General features: G+C 32.6%; 1 long non-coding RNA gene and 12 other non-coding genes across 14 annotated transcripts in view; all 13 read left to right on the top strand.

Moving 5' to 3' along the window:
* Positions 1–20,450, top strand: part of LOC105737983 — a 76,837-nt gene extending 56,387 nt beyond the window's left edge. Inside the window, exons 11-22 of one of the 2 annotated variants that reach the window (XR_004028067.1) lie at positions 6–91; positions 2,398–2,462; positions 4,441–4,558; positions 6,678–6,760; positions 8,625–8,686; positions 9,163–9,244; positions 10,037–10,123; positions 11,130–11,192; positions 13,563–14,603; positions 15,492–15,556; positions 17,309–18,591; positions 18,883–20,450. This is a non-coding gene — a long non-coding RNA (uncharacterized LOC105737983). Of the gene's footprint in view, positions 1–5; positions 92–2,397; positions 2,463–4,440; positions 4,559–6,677; positions 6,761–8,624; positions 8,687–9,162; positions 9,245–10,036; positions 10,124–11,129; positions 11,193–13,562; positions 14,604–15,491; positions 15,557–17,308 lie in introns of both variants that reach the window. The other variant, XR_004028068.1, reaches the window with a different exon arrangement.
* LOC115832633 lies at positions 767–843 on the top strand. Its single transcript, XR_004028155.1, has one exon. It is a non-coding gene; the product is annotated as a small nucleolar RNA SNORD113/SNORD114 family (small nucleolar RNA).
* LOC115832636 lies at positions 3,089–3,162 on the top strand. The gene has a single exon (XR_004028157.1). It is a non-coding gene; the product is annotated as a small nucleolar RNA SNORD113/SNORD114 family (small nucleolar RNA).
* LOC115832638 lies at positions 5,289–5,360 on the top strand. Its single transcript, XR_004028159.1, has one exon. It is a non-coding gene; the product is annotated as a small nucleolar RNA SNORD113/SNORD114 family (small nucleolar RNA).
* On the top strand, positions 9,485–9,556 carry LOC115832609. Its single transcript, XR_004028132.1, has one exon. It is a non-coding gene; the product is annotated as a small nucleolar RNA SNORD113/SNORD114 family (small nucleolar RNA).
* Positions 10,447–10,522, top strand: LOC115832651. The gene has a single exon (XR_004028170.1). It is a non-coding gene; the product is annotated as a small nucleolar RNA SNORD113/SNORD114 family (small nucleolar RNA).
* LOC115832637 lies at positions 11,552–11,629 on the top strand. Its single transcript, XR_004028158.1, has one exon. It is a non-coding gene; the product is annotated as a small nucleolar RNA SNORD113/SNORD114 family (small nucleolar RNA).
* On the top strand, positions 13,034–13,108 carry LOC115832605. Its single transcript, XR_004028128.1, has one exon. It is a non-coding gene; the product is annotated as a small nucleolar RNA SNORD113/SNORD114 family (small nucleolar RNA).
* LOC115832626 lies at positions 13,972–14,046 on the top strand. The gene has a single exon (XR_004028149.1). It is a non-coding gene; the product is annotated as a small nucleolar RNA SNORD113/SNORD114 family (small nucleolar RNA).
* Positions 14,967–15,038, top strand: LOC115832629. Its single transcript, XR_004028151.1, has one exon. It is a non-coding gene; the product is annotated as a small nucleolar RNA SNORD113/SNORD114 family (small nucleolar RNA).
* Positions 15,847–15,919, top strand: LOC115832647. The gene has a single exon (XR_004028167.1). It is a non-coding gene; the product is annotated as a small nucleolar RNA SNORD113/SNORD114 family (small nucleolar RNA).
* On the top strand, positions 16,778–16,849 carry LOC115832621. Its single transcript, XR_004028144.1, has one exon. It is a non-coding gene; the product is annotated as a small nucleolar RNA SNORD113/SNORD114 family (small nucleolar RNA).
* Positions 18,943–19,016, top strand: LOC115832644. Its single transcript, XR_004028164.1, has one exon. It is a non-coding gene; the product is annotated as a small nucleolar RNA SNORD113/SNORD114 family (small nucleolar RNA).
* Positions 20,451–20,511: the final 61 nt, after the last annotated feature.

Below are 20,511 nucleotides of genomic sequence, written 5' to 3'. Positions count from 1 at the left end.
TGCAGAATGAACGCACTGTACCTGATTTAATTATAGTCTTCTGGTGAAGATCTTGCTGTTATCTCTGTGAATCAGGAGAGAAGAGATCGATGTAAGTAAAAATCAAACTTTATGTTCTTGCTTGGGAAATTTGATCAAGTTTATTCATTGAATTATTTCAAAGGAATAAAAGGCTACATACATAAATGAGTCAAAGGTGGTTATGCATGGACCAATGGTAGAAATGTGTTATGAATTAAGAATTATGATTAATCCATTTCAGCACAACCAAATTCATTAGGACAAAAAGTTGAAAGGTATTTCTGTCATTTTCAGAATGCCTAAATATACTGTTTTTGTACCATAGTGGATTTAAACACTTCCCCATTGTGATTGTTATTGACTGTTAACTAATTGAGGGAAGAACATAAGAAAATGGAAAATCTTGCCTATAGTTGTGGTATAACTTGGTGGTTATACCATGATATAACCATAGTAACTTCTTAAAAATATGGATGTTAAATGAAAAAAGCCCAACCATGCACTAATGGCTAATATGGAATTGACGTGGTGCAATTTGTGGAATGAATTAATTCACCTTTGCAATACTGAGGCTCATTACAGAGATAGCCAGTCCTCTAGTTCTGTGGAATATGAATCTTACAGACATAGTTACTTCTTCAAGGATCTTTTTGCCCTCTAATTCATGGATAGTGATTTTACTATTAGTGAATCAATGCCTAAATCAAGAACAGTATAATTGAATTAAAGCACAGAATACCAAGTCTGGATCAATGATGAGTATGCGTGGGGCATCTGAATCAAATATTCTGATTATACCCTGTCTGTATCTCTGAGGTCCACTGCATCTATGGGAAATGTGCTTGGAGAGAAAGTTAGACATATTAAAGGAATATGTTCTGGGTCCTTTTTGGTTAATGGGTATAGATTGTATTATAAGTAAATCAATGAATGAATAAAGAAAAATACAAATAAAGACAAGGCTTCATTTCGTTCAATTATGAAAGGAGCTAATGATGTTTTGAGTTTAAATAAGTCTTCTCGTTTGAGAGCATATAGATAGATATGCACTCAATGTTCTGAGTTAGTGTCAAGTTTCTAGTTGCATGTCTTGTTTGATTTAGAAAGGGATAAAACATATACTTAAATAATGTATTTAGTTTAATAATACTTAATATAATAAATATTAGGCAATAAAATTAATATTCATGTTCAATAATAACAATATTACAAATCATGCTAAATACATTCACATAAATTTGTATAATAAACAACAATTTAATACAATTAATAATAAACATTAAAATACTAATGATTAGGTTGTGAAATGTGGAGAAAGTCTAAGGATGAACATTGAAAATTTGAATGTAATAACTAAAAATCCTCTTATGTTTGCTCATTTTTATTTAAAAAGAAAAATGCAAATGCATTTTTATGACTTTTATGAGTAATAAGTGAATAAATAGATGCTAGTGTCATGAAGGGTTTTTGTCCACTGTCCTTTGAATTCATGAATAGTGGCACTATTATTATGAGTAAAAGAATCATTTTCTATCTCCATCTGTTATTTAAAAGAGGGCAAATCATGGACTAGTGAGAAGCATATGAAATGTATGAAGGGGTGTGATTAATCTTGTCTATCCTCTTGGAGTCTACTTAAACAAAAAAAGTCCAGGACCCTCCATCCTTTGGAAGGGTTGTAAAGACCCACTCTCTAGACATATTTTGATATTAACATTTAAATGGAAATTAATTAAAAATAAAAATTCAGTTCCTCAGTCGCACTAGCCACACCCCAAGCCACATGTCGCAAGTGACCACCATTTCAGAATTGCCAATAGAGAACATTCGTATCACCGAGGAACGTTCCAACAGCGCATACAGGGCTAATACGAACAGTTGCAGGTAATAGTATTTAATTTTAGGTAGCAGGTGACTTCACCATTTTGAGTTTTCTTTAGAAAAGAGAGTAGATAATTAAATTATTTTTTGAGTTATTAAATAGATGAGTAAATAAACGAATCAGTAAATAGTTTGAATGAAAATAACTGTGGCCCACTGGTCACATTGTGTTATAAAACAACAATTTAAATTCATCTTATAGTGCAAAAGTTTTCCTCATTAAAAATGTGTCTTCCCTTTATGCTAGGAATACCTAGGCAGATATTGAAAATTGCTCTTCTAGTGTTGGGTGGTAGATTCGAAAATGTTCATGATATTATTTCATGCTAAGAATTATGTCAATACATGAAAAAGAACTACTGTTGGGTTGATGATTAAAATTTGACACAAACCAATGTTTATGATCCATCTGGTAATGGAGAACTAACTTCTACTTAAAAATGGATTTTAAAATGTATACTTTTTATTCTTATAAAAATCTGCCTTTTCCTCCAGAAAGAATAGACGAGATTGGATTTGGTCATTTCCCCAAGGTGAAGAGCACGGCGATTTCTTCTGTGGTAAGGAGCAATGTTAGTAATGGAGTTTCTATTGGTGGGTTATGCGATTGGTTCATGTGTGATTGTTGAAGGAAGGAACAAAAGGCCATATACACAAAAATAAAAACATCAAGTAACAACCAATAATAGGAATGTGTTGTAGGCCAAGGAGTAGGACTGACCCATTTCAGCACAATAGAGACTTATTTTTTAAAAAGGTGGAAGGAATTTAATTTTCAGAAATGTTTCATATTTTGTAGTATTTCTGCGCCATACTTGATTTAAGCATTTCCATATTGGAAGAGATTCAGGCTGTTAACTGTTCGGGGGAAGCTCTTGTAAGGTGAAACATGCTGTTTGTGTTCTAATGGGGGATGCCATTGTGGATTTTCATTGTTCATTATACCACCTTAAAAATTAGGCAAATTAAATGACCATAGCCCAGTCATCGGCCATTCATGTTGATAGTACTGATCTGAAGCAAGATTTGTTGATTATTCCGTGTGTGGCACTGAGATCTAGTCTGACAGCTTTGTGGGAATTGAGCCTAGAGATATATTGTCGTGATATCCAGGATCTTTTTCTTAGAATTTGTGATTCATGGGAAAATGAAGGTATACATGAATGAAGAAAAAGAGTGCCAAGCCTGGACCAATGATGAGATTGGAGGGTGTCTGAATCAAAAATTTTGATTAAAGCCATCTGTAACTCTGAGGTCCATTTTAAAAAGAGGCCCCCATTTTTCCCTCTAGGGAAATGAGCTTATAACACAAGTTCAGAATATTCAGGTATCTTGATCATGGGTGTTCATAGTTTTTTGGTATAGATTGCATTTTATAAGTAAATCAATGCATAAATTTTGCATAAATGGGTAAATATAGGGAGAGCTTGGCATTGGCCAATTATGAGAGTATGTAATGACGAATGGATTATTATTATTATATGCTTCGATAGCACTGAATTCCAGTGATATATATTGATAGAGGCTGTTGCCTTGTTTTGGAAGGAGTATGTGGACAGTTGTATGCAAGACACAAAATAATTGTTTGATGTTGATGGTTGTTTACTGATTGGTTTTATTTAGATAAGGGAAAATTGCATAAATAAATAATAGATGAAAGTTATTTAATTGGAAATAAATCAGCATGTTTCAACTTGAGAATATTCCTTATGAAAAGTTATTATAAATCCAACTCTGTACTGAGTTTTATTAAAAACTAAAAAAAGCATCTAGTTTCTAAATCTTGTGGATAGCATAATGGACATATGGAGACATAGTATTATTCAAGCTTCTTCTATAATGTAAGTAAATTCCTGTATATTGAATTGTTATATGTGAATAGAATATGTCCTTGTCACAATTAATTTTTTTAAAGAGGGCGTAACACAACTGAGTGAGAAATGAAAATGAAAGTTAATCTTTGTCTATACTACTGATGCTGTCTTCCTGCTTAGGTGTGGGAATATAGACATTGAACATGAAAAGCATTTCTGTTGTGGGTTCTTCATGAGTTTACTGCTGTGTGTGTGTGTGTGTGTGTGTTAGTATTTGTGAATGTATAATAAAATATTCCATGCGTCATAACATAAATGAACAAATCAAAACAATAAATGAATTAATATATAAGTAGGGTAAAGCATTTACCATTGGTGAAAATATGCCATGAATCATGAATTTAAATTCATCCATTTCTACACACGTTAAGTCCATTAAATAAAAAAGATGATCTAAGCGGTTGCCTGTGTGCGTAGGTGTCTATAGACAGATGTGTGCCATAGTCATAGTTTTTGTTTTGGGTGATGAATTTAAGTGTTTATTGTATTATTTAAAGTTAATAGTTAAATCAGGAAATAAAAATAAGTGCAGTTCTTGGGTCAGTGATAAAAATGGGATTTGAATCAACTTTATGATTAATTTAGTATCACACAACTGATGTCTTTTAAGTCAATCTAAATCTGTACTGTTCCTTCTTTTGAAAATTTGTATTCAACTCCACAGAATGAAGACCATGGTTGATTTAATCAGTCTCTGCTGATGAAGATCTTGGCTGTTACCTTTGTGTGTAAGGAAGCTAAAGACTTAAGTAAATAACAGTCAAAAAAACTTGTCAATTAGGGTAAATTTTTCATTAATGTTCACTGAATTATTTAAAGTTAAGGCATATGTAGATCAAGAATATGAATGTGTTACGAAACTTAGATTATGGTTAGTCCAATTAAGCACAATTTTGGTTAAAAATAAGATGAAAGACATTTTATTCCTTTTTTACATCTGATTAATAATTCATCTTATTTTTGTACTGCATTTAATTTAAGATTTAAAATTACTAATCACTAATAAAATCTATGGCTGCACTGTTCAATGTCATTTCCTCTATCCACATGTGGCTATTTATATTTAAAATAATTAAAGGTACATGCACTTTTAAATGTAATTTCTTGGTTGCATTAGCCACATTTCTAGTGCTCAGTAGCTGTATGTTGCTATTGGTGACTGTATTGGAGAATGCAGTTACAGTACATTTACATTATATGCAAAGTCCTGTTAGCTCTTTAATGAGGGAGGAATGCATGGAAAGGTGGAAGATAAGTGGAATGAGATGGCTAGGAAGCAAGGATGTTCATTGATCTATACTTGCTTCACTGTGGGCCACTACAAAAGGAGATCTAGTCTATTGAGAAAAGGGCTAGTCTATGCGAAAACAGCCTGTAAACAGATCTTGGTTATATTCAAGGATATTGTTCTTGGATGCTAAAATAACAATGGGTATTGATTTTATTACTGCTACTGAATCAATGAATGGATCAATAAACAAAGGTATAAATGAAGGAAAAGATTGCTTTTCCTGGATCAATGATGAGTACCCTGGGGTGTCTGAATCTTGGATTTTGATTAAACCCTATAACTCTGAGGTCCATTACAAAAAGAGTACTTTTCATTATGTCTATGGGAAATGAGCTTATTCCAGAAGCTAACAATAATCAGGATTTAGTTCTTGGGCTTCTGAGTATTGACTGTATTATTTTTAGTAAATAAGTACATGGATAAATCAAGAAAAGTGCTGTATAAATAAAAAAAAATGGTTATTCCTGCTCCAAATATGAGAGTATATAAAATAATAGGAATCATTAGTTATACATTTCTGAAGCACTAAGTCCCAGTAAAATAAATTAATCAAAGCTGACCCTTTGGGTAAGGAGCATTTAGATAAATGGATGTGAGAGTCCATGTTGTTGTTCTGCTTTAGGGTGTTCATTTTTTTTTTTTTTAAAGAAAAGGGCAAAATATTTACTTTAATTATTGCTTAAATTACTACCTAATTGAGAGAGGGTTTACACATGGATCTATCTTGAGAATATGTCAAATGACCAGTTATAATGAATTCTAATAATCTTCACTATTTAAATTCAGTTCCTCAGTTTAATTTATGAAAACAAGGAAAATGACCTGAATTTTCTGTCTAATGAGCATTTGGACAGGCATTGATATTGTCCAGTTTCTGTGAAGTCACAGACATAATGATTTTATTATAAATGTAAAAAGGAACAAATTAATGTCTCAATCAATTATTTAAAATAAGGCCAAATCATGGACCAATGAGGGCCAGGTATTATGGAACAAAAAGAGTGATTAATCCAGTTCCGTACAATGGCTCTCCAGTGTTGTCATTATTTCCATAAACACAGTTGAGGTAGGCTCTTGCATTTTTGGAATGGTGAATATGTTTATATATTTGGATAGTATTTCCCTTTCAGTCTTGTTGGGGCAATTTCCTTAAAACACGGAATAGACAAATGCCTCCATGTGTAACTATTTAACTTTGTATGTATGTATGTATGCATGCATACACAATTGTTGAGAATGTACTCGAATCCATGATTCAGATTAGTTTAATTCTTTATAGCAAGATTCATGTAGAAAGGAGATTTAACTCTTTCCTGGTTGAGTAGAAGGCAGATAAACAGACAGACATGTTTAATAGTCACAGTTATTATTATTTTGCCTGGTGTCACTTATGGTAGTTAAATTTCATACTTGAGTCAATTAATCAATGAATCAATGGGTATGTCATTCATCTTTTAAATATATGACAAGTACCAGGGTTTATTTCTAATCAATAATTGTTGACTTGAACGGAATTAAAAAAAAAACCTAACTCTAGGCTGATCCGTTTCTCTCTCTCTCTCTTTCTGTCTCTCATCTACCTATTTTTATATTCACCTTGTACTCCACAGAATGGATGCGCAATGATTCAATTATTCTCCAGCAGGGAAGATCATGGTTGTTGTCTGTTTGAGTAATGAGTGTAGAAACCTACGTAAGTAACAAAGTGATTGCTTTTGCTTTAGTGGTTGTTAGGAGAGTTAACTCTTACTGGAAAGGAATAAATGACTACGTATACAAATAAAATGAATGAAGTTATATGTGAATCATTTGCACATCTATGGTCAGTTAAGGAGAAAAAAGCAAGACCTTCTTATTCATTTTAATAGTTAATTATTGAGTTAATTAATTAATGTAAAAATTAATTATTCAATTTTATTTGAGTCACAGTTGATTTTAACCTCCCTCTAGAAAGACAGCTTAGTCACATTCCAAGATGGAGGATATTGTCAGTGTGGAGTAAAATGGTAGGTTCGTAGTTCTTTATTGTCACATCCTTAAACTATGGACAAGGTCAATGAGAGATGATCAAGCCTTGACCAGTTAAGAGTATAGGATTAATATGAAGCAGATATGGTCATTAATCTGCTAATCTGAAAAACTGAATCTATCACTCTCCTTCCTCTGTGAGAAATGACCTATGAAGAGATGTCGGGGTTGTCTGATTTCTTGTTATGGGGTTTTTGGGATTCATAGGAATTGATTATACTGTTAGTAAATCAATGAAACATGAGATAATGTGTAAATGAATGATGATAAAGAATACTAAATATGGACCAATGGTGGGTTTTTGTTGGGTATGAACCAAGGATTAAGATTAGCTCAAATATGCAGTAGTAATGTCCATTCCCAAGAGGGATAGTCCATTCCTCTTGTGGGAAATGAGCCCACAGACAATGTGGCAGTCCTCATGGTCTTTAAGTTTTAAGGATTTGATGGGTATTGATTATATTATTATAAATGTATCGATGATTGAATCAATGCACTAATGTAGAATGAAAGAAGAAAAGAATCTACTACGGGCATATAGAATGAAACAATAATTTTTTGTTTCTTTTTTACATCTTAATTTTATTTTAAGTTCTGGGGTATATGTGCAGGATGTGCAGGTTTGTTACCTAGGTAAATGTGTGTCATGGTGGTTTGCTGCACCTGTCAACCCATCACCTAGGTATTAAGCCCGGCGTGAATTTGCTATTCCAAAAAATATTTCTGCAACACTGACTTTCACTAGGACTTGATGAAGCATGTTATCCCTTTGGATGAGGAGAATATAGGCAATTTTTGTAATAGTCAGTGTTCTTGTTCAGGTTATAGAGTGAATTCATAGTTTTTCATTTTATTAAAAGAAAAAAGCTGTTAAATAAATAAGTAAAAGATTAACTTACTAACTAAACTAAAGAGGGCCAAACATTGACCGTTAAGAAGCCTGGGTTCCTTTTTATTTAACTGCTGTTCAGAAATACAAAGAATTTCAAGGCTCTGTCCACTTAGGGTATTTTATATGTAGACAGATGCAAACATTGTATTTTAACTCTTAGTTGTTGGTTTTCTTAACCTGTTCATTTTCTTTAGAAATGTGAATGATGATTAATTAATCCATAAGGAAGTACAGACACAAATACATAGATACAGACATATGCAAACTGCTGTAGACATAAACAAGCGATACTGTAGACCATTGATGAAACTGTGCCGTGAAACAATCATTTAGATTAATTTCATTTAAATGCAATTCATTTAAAGGTAAACCTAAATTATTGTTATCTATGCGAGAGGGGCGTAGAGACAACTATTCATTATATAGTTCTTTTTCTTGTATTTAGGAATGAGCTTTATTGTACTTATTAGTTTATTAAAACTTAACTTTGAGCTAGTCATAGGCCAATCATAAGCTAATGATAAAACTCTGTTACCTATCAAGAATTTCAATTAATCCAGTAACACATGACATCCATAAACAGAAAGAAAAATCACAGTGGTTTCATTCTTTCTAACATCTGTTTTGTACTTTACAGAATGGAGGCGTGATGGCTGATCCAATCATATTCCACTGATGAAGGTTTTGATGGCTACCTATGTGAGTAGGGAGGACATAGGCTGCTGTTAGTAATTTTCTTAAGTTCTTAAGTCTAATATCAAGGATTTTGTTAGTAAATTTTGATTTTATTATTATAAAGGGATTAATGACAGAACCAGTAAACAAGCATATAAAGAAGTAAAAAAGGAGACTGAAGCATTGTTCAACTATGGATAAATGTGATAAGGCAAGAAAAACTACTAATATAAATGGAAAACACTGAAGTCTCAAGAAATATATGTATCAAGCATGCTACTTTGTCTAAAGGTCTTAAGACACTGCATATAAGAAATAGTCAATGTTATTGTTCTGGATCAGTTCAAGTTCAAGGTTGTTAATTTTATTAAAACTAAAATATATAAATATTATCACAGATTAATAAATACCTAAACTATTGTGAAAATGAAAGTGTAATACAAAGGTGGATGAAGACAAGATATCAATGTTTATCATCTGGTCTGTTTTGTCCTCCTCAGAATGAACAGCCCTATCTGATTTGAGCACTGTGCAATGACCGTGAACTGTACGGTTACCTCCGTGTGTCACAGGAAGACTCTTGTGAGTAGTAGTCAAAATTCTTGTTTTGTTTTAAGGGTATTCTCTGTATTCCTAAGAAGTCTAAAGTATAATCAAATAAGGTCAAGCATTTTTATTATTCACTACTTAAATACAAATTTATTCTTAAGAGTTCCCTATTAATAGCTATTTATTTTATTATTACAGCACTATTAATGAATTGATTAATTAATCAAAAAACGAATGTAGATGGACATGAATGAAGAAATATAGAGTCAATCTTGGACCAATGATGATGACTGGTGGCGTATGAGTCATTGACGATGAATACAGGTCTGGAAGTCTGAGGTCCAATATAAAAAATCTAGTCTTCACCTTCTGATCCTAAGGATAGACATTAGGAATATTTGAGGATGTTGTTCTTGGTCTTCAAGTTCATGCATTTTCCCTCTATTTTTATAATTCGATCAATGAATCAATAAGCAAATATATTTTAACTGCATAAAGATAAAAATAGTGAGGCATTGTCCAATTATGGAAATATATGGTGAAATAAGGAATACAATTCACATGTATTAAAAACACTGAGGTCTTCTTTCTATTAAGAAATAAATGACTCAAAGATATTACTTGCTTGCTGCAGGATGGCATATACAATAAAAATAATAGCCTCTGTCAGGTCATTTGGGTCAGGATCATGTTCGTGGTTGTTTGTTTTCTCAAGAAAAAGTAGTTTCACACATACTTACGTGACTAATAGAATGAAAGGAGAAATGTATGGATAAATGGACAGAATATTTCCATCTTTTTATCTTTTTTGCTTTGTACTCTCAGAATGAACACCCTCGAGTTGACTTAAGCACTCTTCCATGGTCACGAGGTTTCTGGTTGCCTCTGTGTGTTAGAAGCTTGGAGACCAATGTGAGTATAGTCAAAGTTCTTGTCTTGGTTCTGGGTTTTTAAGGGGTATTGATTGTTTTATTAAGAACATTACAGATGATCCAAAAGGTTAACCATGGTCCAGTGGTAAATATGGCATTGCCATGAAACATTATGTTGATTATCTAATATTTACAAAATTAAAAATGATTAATGATAAAATCACTGTGACAGATGATCCTATGGAGAGCTATACAGTATTTCTTCTTCTTAAGTTTTTGTAACATTATTTAATTACTATTAGTGAAGAGATGTATTAATCAATAAACAAACATAGAAGTAATGGAGAAGAGGAGGGCCAGTCTTCAGTCAATGATGATGACTGGTGGCGAATCAGCCATGGGTAACGAATACCATGTCTGCAACTCTGCCTCTGTTGAAAATACCATACCCTATAGATAGATTTAAGAATACACAAGGTTCGTGTTCTTGGTTTTTGCATTAATGGATTTTGATTCTATTATAAATAGATCAATGAAAGAATCAATAAAGCAATATAAACACACGTGAATAATGAAATCATCGTATAATTATGAAACTATGTAGGGAAACAGGAGAAGCCATTTTTATATATATGGAAAAAATTCTGTTAAGAAATAAATGGTTCAAATGTGTTACCTCTAGCTAAGGATGCTATAGAGGATATAAATAATATAGATAGATAAAATAATTAATAAACAAATATAAATAAATCTGAATAAGTGAAGTACCGTCCAATTACAAAGATTGTATGAGTAGATAAAAGAAACTATTCATATATATTGAAAACAATGGAATCTGTTATGAAATAGTCAATATACAAAGAAACGCTCTGGATTTGTGTCAGTGTCAAGATCAATGTTGTTGGTTTTCTTAAAAAAATTAATAAATATTAACTGAAAATTTTAAATGTCTAAATGATTGGCTAAATGAAAGGTGACATGCATAGATCGAGGAAAATAATGTCTCCATTTTTATTTTCTTTATCTGCACTGCTTTGTACTTACAGGCCTTCTGCTGTGATTGCGTTCTCCATAGTTGCCTCTGGGTAGGAGCCTGGACACTAATGGAAGTAAGAGTCAATCTTTTTCTCATATTTTTGTATTTGTTTAGGGTAGATTTTAAAAGATTCACTATAAATTTTTAAAATAACCAAGAAAGCCCCCCAAGACCCAGTGGAAAGTATGTGGTGGACATGAAACATGTTGATTAATCAATATTTATAACACTGTGGATGATTAATGAAAAAAACATGGTAAATGACTTTATAGACTGGTGTTAGGGCTACTTAAGCCATCTTGTTCTCAAGGGTTTTGGGATTTTTTCATAAGCGTTTTAGATATGTAGATATTTACTTTAATATGATTAGTTTACTGATAAATTAACCGGTAAAGAAATGTAGAGATGAATGAGATAAAAGAGGCCCAAGCCTGGACCAATGATAATGACTGTTGGGATATGAGTCAGTGAGGTTGAATAACAGTTTGTATCTGGAAATCTGAGATCCAACACAATAAAAAATTTAGTCTAATTACTCTGATGGAAATAAAAGGGCAAAATCTTTGTATATTCCTAATATGTATTTGATAGCATTCTTATAAGTAAATCAATGATGGAAGCATTAAATTAATATATAAATCAATAAGTATGATTTATTATACTATAGATAGCAAAGCTTTATTCAATATCAATATATGTGGTCAGGCAAGAAATATTAATAATAAATGTTGAAAACACTATTCCCGTTAAGAAATAAGTGGATCAAAGTGTTATCCTTAATGATCACATAGACACTGATAAATAATAGTCAACTTTATTACTCTGGTTCAAACCAAGTGGAGGTTGTATGTTTTGTCTAGAAAATATATAAACTACAAAAAGTTAATAAACACCTAAGTGAATGAGTAAATTAAATGTGGGGAGTAAGATTCAATTAAGATAAAGTCTTAATTTTCTTTTAATCAAATGCTCTGCTTTGTACTCCTTAGAATGGATGCACTGGAGCTGATTTAAGCATTCTTTGGTGGTCACAAGATGTATAGTTGCCTTTGTATGTTTGGCACATGGAAAAAAATATGAGTTTTTGTGGACATACACTATTTCAAAAGTATGAAATATAATCAAAGAAAGCCAGCCATGGCCCAGTGATAAATATGGAATTGATATGAAGCATTATATTGATTAATCATCTTTGAGGATGATTAATAAAAGAGATAAAGTGATTCTATATAGAGATGTAGGACTTCAGGCTCATTCATGATCTAGGCTTTTGTGTTTCATGGTTATTTAATTATTATCAATAAAAAGAAAAAAGAAAAAAATCTTAAACTGTCCAAAAAATTAGGAGACTAGTGCCCAATGTTCATGTAGAGCAGGGACTAGTGTCCTTTTCCACCAAGCAGCCTGGAAATGCTCTTCCTCATAGGGCATTGGAGAGGTTTCTCAAGAAGCGAGTGCCTCCATGGGGGAAATAATTAAGCCCAGATTAAATGCTGCTTCAGACCTAATGAATGGTAAAAACAAGATCCAAAAGGATCAAACTCTTTCCAGGTAAATTAACTGCGTCCCAGAACAAAGCTCAAGGACATTTTTAGAAATGCACATATATCCAGCACACAAGCAGGGTAAAATTCACAACATCTGCAAATTTACCAGGCATTCAAAGGGGCAAAAAATACACAACCCACAATTAAGATACTAATGAATTAATCAAAACCAACCCAGAACTTATACGGATGTGAGCATTAGCAGAAAACGACATTGAAGTAGTTATTAGAACTGTCTCCCTGGCTGGGTGTGGTGGCTCACGCCTGTAATCCCAGCACTTTGGGAGGCCGAGGTGGGTGGATCACCTGAGGTCAGGAGTTCGAGACCAGCCTGGCCAACATGGTGAAACTCCACCTCTACTAAACATGGACCAATGATGACCACTGGTGGCGTTTGAGTCATGGACGATGAATACTACGTGTCTGAAACTCTGAGGTCCAACACAAAACATAATTGGATAGATATCAGAAATATGTAAAGATCATATTCTTATTTTGGATTAATAGATTTAGGTTTATCATCAATGGATAAATGATAGAACAATTAAACAAGAATAAATAAATAGAAGGTGAATCATTGTTCAATTATGAAGATACATGATGATGTAAGAAATATTACCACTAAAAATTTTAAACACTGATGCCCCTTAAAGAAATGGATCATGAGTATCACCTCTTTGGCTAATGTTCATCTAGACTCTAATAAGTAAGAGTCAGTTTCATTTTCTGGTTAAGTCTCATTTAAGATTATTCCTTTTGTTATGAGAGAAAACATTTCCATTCTGAAAAATTAATCAATATCAAAACAACTGAATAACGGAAATGTGGAAAGGATCAATGGAGATAAGGTTTGTATTTTTTTTTTAAAAGAGTTACCTGCTCTTTGTATTCTGCAGAATGGATGCACTTGAGCCGACCTAAGCATTCATGGTCATGAGATTTGTGGTTGCCACTGTTGGTTAGGAGCATAGAGATCAGTGTGAGTAATAAAACTCATGTCTTTCTCTAAGAGACTTTTTAAAGGGTATTCATAATATCATGAAAGTGTGAAAAATCATCCAAAAGGCCAACCTCAGCCAATGATAAATATGAGATTGGTTGAAACAGTATATTTACTAGCTCATTTATGACACACTGAGGATAATTCATGAAAGATATATCAAACTGACAGATTATATAGAAAGTTCTAGAATATTCTATGCTCTTACTCTTTGGGTATTATATTTACATGGGTTATAATATTAATATTTATGAATTAATGCATAAATACATGTAAATGAGAATTAAGCTAAAGAGTCCTAAGCCTGAGCCAATGATGAAAACTGGTGGCATAGAAGTCAAGGATACTGAATAATGTGTGTCTAGAACTCTGAGGTTCAATAGAGGAGGAAATATAGTCTATTGCTTTTGAAGTGATCTTATACTTAGGTTTTGGAAATACAAAAGGACCTTCTTCTTGGATTGTTTTTGTGAATTTTGTTTCTTTAAAATAAGTTCATTGATGTAATAATCAATGTACACACGTAAAAAAGTAAAGATGAGGAGTGTGAAGCATGTCCACTCAATGTAAATGGTGAGACAACTGAAATCATTAAAATGTATTGAAAATATGAATACCATTAAAAAAACGGACAAGTCAAGTGTAATCTTTGACTACGGATGACATAGGCAGTATAGTGAAGTTTCTTATTTTGCATCAGAACAAGTGTGCTGTTGTTAATTTTTTTTAAAAGAAAATTGATAAATATTACCACAATTAATAGATACCTGAATGACTAAGAGAAGGGTCAAATGAATGAATCCGTGAAAAATATTGGAAATCCTGTTATCTTCTCTGCTTTGCACTTCCGAGAATGGACACACCTGGGCTGGCAGAACATCTGGCCTTGATCTGGAGCCCCATGTCTGCCCCTCTGTAGAGGTGCACATGGGCCAATGTGAGTTAACAGTGAAATTATTTTTTGCTTTTGCTTATTTGTTTAGGATATTCAGTGTAATATTTAAAAAGTATTATATATTAATATAATCAAGGAAGGCCAGCCATGTCCCAAGGATACATATGGACTTGACATGAAATATTGTGTAGATTAATAGATATTTTAAACAATGAACATGATTAATGAAGGAAGTATTAATATACTAATTGAAGCAAATGATTATATAGACAGATACTAGGAATACTTAAGGATCTTGTCCTTAAAACTTGGTGATCCAGAGGTATTTATGTTATTGTCAGTGAATTAATGAATCATTAGGAAATAACTTATAAATAAAAGGAGAAAAAGAGGGCCAATACTGGCTGGATTGATGATGACCACTGGTGGCCTATAAGTCGTACAATGAATACGTGTCTCTAGAACTCTGAGGTCCATCACAAGCAGTATGTAGCCTAGTCCCTCTGTCTGAAAAACTCCTGCAGACAGATGTCAGGGAAATACAAGAACCTTGTTCTTTTTCTTTATGTTTATGAATTTTAAAAATATTATATTATTAAAATAGCAATGAAAAATAAACATGTATAAATGAATATAGATGAGGGTGAAGTATCGTTTATTGTTGAAATGTGTAGTAGAGAGAAATAATACTAATATAAATTGAAATGGTTGGGTAATTAATGGACCAAGTATAATACATCTTTGACTAAGGATCATATAGATAGCAATAAGGAATGGTTAGTGCTCTGAGTTAGTTGCAAGTTTCACATTAGTTGTATTAAGAAAAAATTAATAAACACTCAAATGACTATGTAAATGAATGGTGAAAAATATAGATTATGTAAAGAATATTCAATTTTGTAATCATCTTCTCTGCTTTGCACTTTTCAGGATGGATGAAATGAGCAGAGCATTTTGCTGTGATCAAGGCTCTGTTGCCTCTGTGTTAGGCCAATGTGAGTAATGCTTCTTGTCTTGGTTTAGGTTGTTTAGTAGCATTCCTGATATTATTAAAAATGATTTAATATAATAAAAAGTTAACTGGCTCAATGATAATGTGCAACATTGAGGTTAATGAATCAAAGAGATGTAGTCTCTGTGGGAAATGATCATATGGACAAATGTCAGGATTCTTCAGATATCTTGTTCTTGGGTTTTCAAAATCATGTATTCATTTTATTGTCAAAGAAGAAATGATTTATTCAATAAATATTTAGAAATGAATGATGAAAGAGAGACCCAACTATGAATCAGTGGTGACCACTGGTGGCGTATAAGTCACGGATGATGAATATGAGAAGAAAAGAATCTAGGTTTTTGCTTCTGTTGGAAATGATCCTGTAGACAATGTCGGAAACATACAAAGATCATTTTCTTATCTTGGGGTCATAGATTTAGGTTTATTATTACTAACATATGAATGATAGAACCATTAAACAAATACAAACAGATAAAAATACAAGTAGAGATTTAAGCTACAGTGTCCAGCTATGAATGTAGGAGATGAGATAAATTATTACTAAAAATAGGAGATACTGATTCCTCTTATCAAAGAAATGGACCACAGTGTTTCCTCTTTGACTAAGGATTATATAGAATCTAACAAGTAAGAGTCGGTTTTATTTTCTTGGTCAGAGATTGTTTCTTCTGTTAAGAGAGAAAGACACCTATAATATGAAAAATTAGTAAATACCCAAATCACTGAATAAATGCAATGCAGAAAGGCAGGATCAACAGAGATTAGGTCTCAATGTTTTTAGTCTGCTCTGTGCTCCTCAGAATGGACAGACCCGAGCTGATTTTGATGTTCTGTGGCTATGAGATCAGTGGTTGCCTCCACGTGTTAGGAACATGGAGACTGACGTAATAGTCAAACTTCTTGTCTCAGTTTCAGCGTTCTTCTGAAGGGTATTCAGTAAGTGCAAAATGTAATCAGTGACTGCCAACCATCACCCAAATGTAAAAAATGTAATTATTATATATGAAGCCTCGAGGTCAGTTGATCCATAGGCAGATATTAGAAATATTATTATATTTCTGCTTATTCCATAGGCAGATGTTAGAAATATTCAAGAATCTTGTCTTCTAGTTTTTGTGATTCTTGGTATTTATTTTAGTACTATTAGATTATTGATGTATTATTCAGTGATATGAATGAAGAAAATGAGAGCCAAGCCTGGATCAAGGATGTCCACTGGTGGCATATAAGTCATGTGTGATGAATATATGTCTGGAACTCTGAGGTCCAAGAAGGAAGGAATATAGGTTATTGCCTCTTTTAGAAATAATCCTATAGATTATTTAAGAATATATAAGGACCTTATTTGGCCTTTTTAAATGAGTTTTTATACTCTATCATAATAAATTGATCAATAAAAGGATCAATGTATGGATACAAATGCATAAAGGTAAATAGGGTGAAGCATCATCAAATTATGGAAAGACGTGGTGGCAAGAGAATCCACATGTATATACACTGAAGACACTGAATTCCATTAAAAAACCAATGGTTCAGGCTGTTACACCTGGTTAAAAATCATGCAGATAACATAAATAATAGCCTGTATTCTGGGCTAATGGAAAGTTTGATGTTGTTTTTCTTAAAGTGTCACATTATTACCCCAAATCAGTATATACCTTGAACTACAAGGATGAATGGAAAGAATTTCTCGATTTTGTTTTTGTCTGTACTACTTTGTATTCCTCAGAATGGACGCACCTGAATTGACCTACGCATTTGCAAGCTCCATGGCTGTCCCGGTGTTTGGAGCGTGGAGACCGATTTGAGTTATAGTCACTGTTCTTGCCTTGGTTTTGGTGGCTTATTTAGGATACTCGCTGAATACTTTTAAAAAAAGTATTAAATATAACCAAAGAAGGCCAACTGTGGCCCAATGATAAATATGGTTTTGACATGAAATATTATGTTGATTGATCAATTTTTGTAACAATGGGAATGATTAATGAAAGAGGTATATTCAGTGACATACACATATGTCACTAAATGAATGATGTGATTTCATAGATAGATATTAGGGATATAAGAGTTTCTTTTCTGTGAGATTTTGTGATTCACAGATAATTATTTTATTATGTTTGATGAATTGAGAATTAATTAATTAGCAAATATACAGTAGTATGAAGAAAAAGACATGTAAACCTGAACCAATGATTGATGGTTTAGGAGTCATGGGTGATGAATAATATGTGTCTGGAACCTAAAGTTTTGCAGAAAACAAACTCTGATCTATTTCCTAGGGTCATTTGCAAATGACAATGTTTGAAATGATAGATTGATGTTAATAATGTGTAAGAATCTACTTATTTTGGATTCATGGATTTACATATTGTTATTATTTAAAATTGATCCATGATGAAAGTATTAAACAAACATATAATTCGACAAATATGAAGATAGAGAGATGGACTTCAACCATGTGATGATTCAAGATATAATATCAACATAAAACGAAACACTAGCTCCCAACATGGTGAAACCCTGTCTCTATTAAAAATACAAAAAATTATATGGACGTGGTGGTGCACGCCTGTAATCCCAGCTACTCGGGAGGCTGAGACAGGAGAATCACTTGAACTTGGCAGGTGGAGGTTGCAGTGAGCCAAGATTGCACCATTGCACTCCCGCCTGGGCAACAAGAGCAAAACTCTGTCTAAAAAAAAAAAAAAAAGAAATGGACCCAAGGGTGTTACCTCTTTTTGGTTAGTGATCACATAGATGCTGGGTAGTAGGAATTTTATTGCTTGGAGCAGTCCTTTTGAGATTGTTTTGTTCAGAATGAACATATATGTTATGAAAAATTAATAAATACCTAAATTACTGGGAAAGCAAAGATCAACAAAAAGGTCTTAGTTTTTAAAATCAGCTGCTTTGCTTTGTATTTCTTAGAAGGGATGCACTGGAGCTGATTTAAGAATTCTCTCATAGTCACAAGATGTATGGTTGCCTCTGTGTAGGTTCCTGGAAACCAATGTGAGTATGAGTCAATATTCTTGTCTTGGTTTGAGTGTTTTTTAAGAGGTATCACTGTGTTGTTATACACTTTGGCATATAATTAGTTAATGTCTTAAGAATGGGATTGATGTAATGCATTATGTTGATTAATCTATATGTGAAACACTGCATTAAATTAATTAAATGTATCTAGTGTCTATGGGAAATAATTTTGTAGACAGATATTAGATATTCAAGAGTCTTGCTCTTGAGTTTTTCTGACTCTTTGGTATTTACTTATTCTTATTAGTATTTACTTATGCTTATTAGTGAGTTGATGAATTAATCTATCAATAAATGAAGACATGAATGAAGAAAAAGCTCCAAGTCTGGACCAAAGACGAAGTTTGGTGATGTAGGAATTATGAACAATAAATACCTGTGTTTGGAACTTTGAGGTCCAACATGAAAACTAGTTTACTCCCTATGATGTAATTGATCATATATATATATATATATATTAGAAATAGCAAAGATCTGATTGTGTTTCATAGCTATCGATTATATCTTCATAAGTTGATTAGTGCACAAATAAACAAAGAAATGTATGAATACACGAAGAAAAATGGAACCAAGTATGGACTAAGTATGTCCTCTATAAAGTTGCTCTTATTTAGAAACAAATTATAGGATTTTACTAGGATTTTACTAGGGTCGGATAGGCATTTCTGTTCTAGATTTCTGAAAATGAAAATATTACTCATTTTCTTGAAAAGGAATAGATGGTTGGAAAAATTAATTCATTTGTTCCTGAATTATAAACTCATTTAGACTAATAATGAATGAGTTAATAGATAAAAAGGTCAAGAAGTGACCACTCATGAGAATGTGTTATAAAGCCAGGAATGAGAAGAAGCTGATTCTGTAAGGCAAAACTAACTTGCAGAGAATACCAAGACGATTACATGTTTGAGTGGCGGCACTGGGGCCAATATGTCCCATAGTCAGATGTTTTGCTTAATGCAGGTGATGGATTCAAGAATGTTCACTATTGATGTAAAATTCATAACTGAAATAATTCAGTAAATAAAAGGAGAGTGAATCTAATCTAAGGATGGGGAGTGTCGTGAACCAATGTTTGAGATGAACCTAACCCTGATCATTTCATATTTATTCAGAAACAGCCTGAATCTTTTTGTTTCTTACCTGTAACATCTACTTTGTACTTTGCAGGGTTGATGTTCACGGGTGATTGATCCTCCTGTAGCGTCGGTGGTATTGACTGTTCCCCAGAGGACAAGGAGTGTGTTCTTGCATAAGTCATAGTTGACATTCTTGTTTTTGATTGGGTAGTTTGACTGTTCATTGATGTTTATAGTACTATAGAAGGTAGATAAATGGCCACATACCTAAAGAAAATCAAAGGAGACAAAAGGTGAGAATCTGTTATAAACTAAGGATTATAATTAATCTAATTCAGTACAACTGTGGACAATTTTGAAAAGATAAAGATTGATGTCATTTTAGTCATTTTATAGATAAACTAAAAATGGGACATTTTTAATATTCCATTTTAGCATTTTTCATAGTTTACACAAACATTGCTATATTGCTAGATAGCCTAGTCTGTTAACTCCCTGAGGAAGGAGCACATGTGAAGTAAATACTTGTCATTATCATAGTAGGATCAAGTGGAATATTCTTCTGGTCTATTGTTACGTCTTCATAGACTATATAATTTAAACAAAATGGTTCAAGCATGGACCAATGACATAACCAAAATCAATTCTAGACAAACATGATTATTATTATATTTCACAACATTTTTGTAGTTCGTTACAAAAAAAGACCTAGCCTATTACCTTGTTTATTACCTCTCTTGGAAATGAACCCAATGACAGATATTAAGACCATTCAAGAAACTTGTTTAGGGGCTTTGGTGGATTGTTAACACATACT

The sequence above is a fragment of the Nomascus leucogenys genome, chromosome 22a, assembly GCF_006542625.1.
Source record: "Nomascus leucogenys isolate Asia chromosome 22a, Asia_NLE_v1, whole genome shotgun sequence".
Lineage (NCBI taxonomy): Eukaryota > Metazoa > Chordata > Mammalia > Primates > Hylobatidae > Nomascus > Nomascus leucogenys.
Note: the sequence above shows the minus strand (reverse complement) of the source record. Positions and strands in the feature narration are given on the sequence as shown.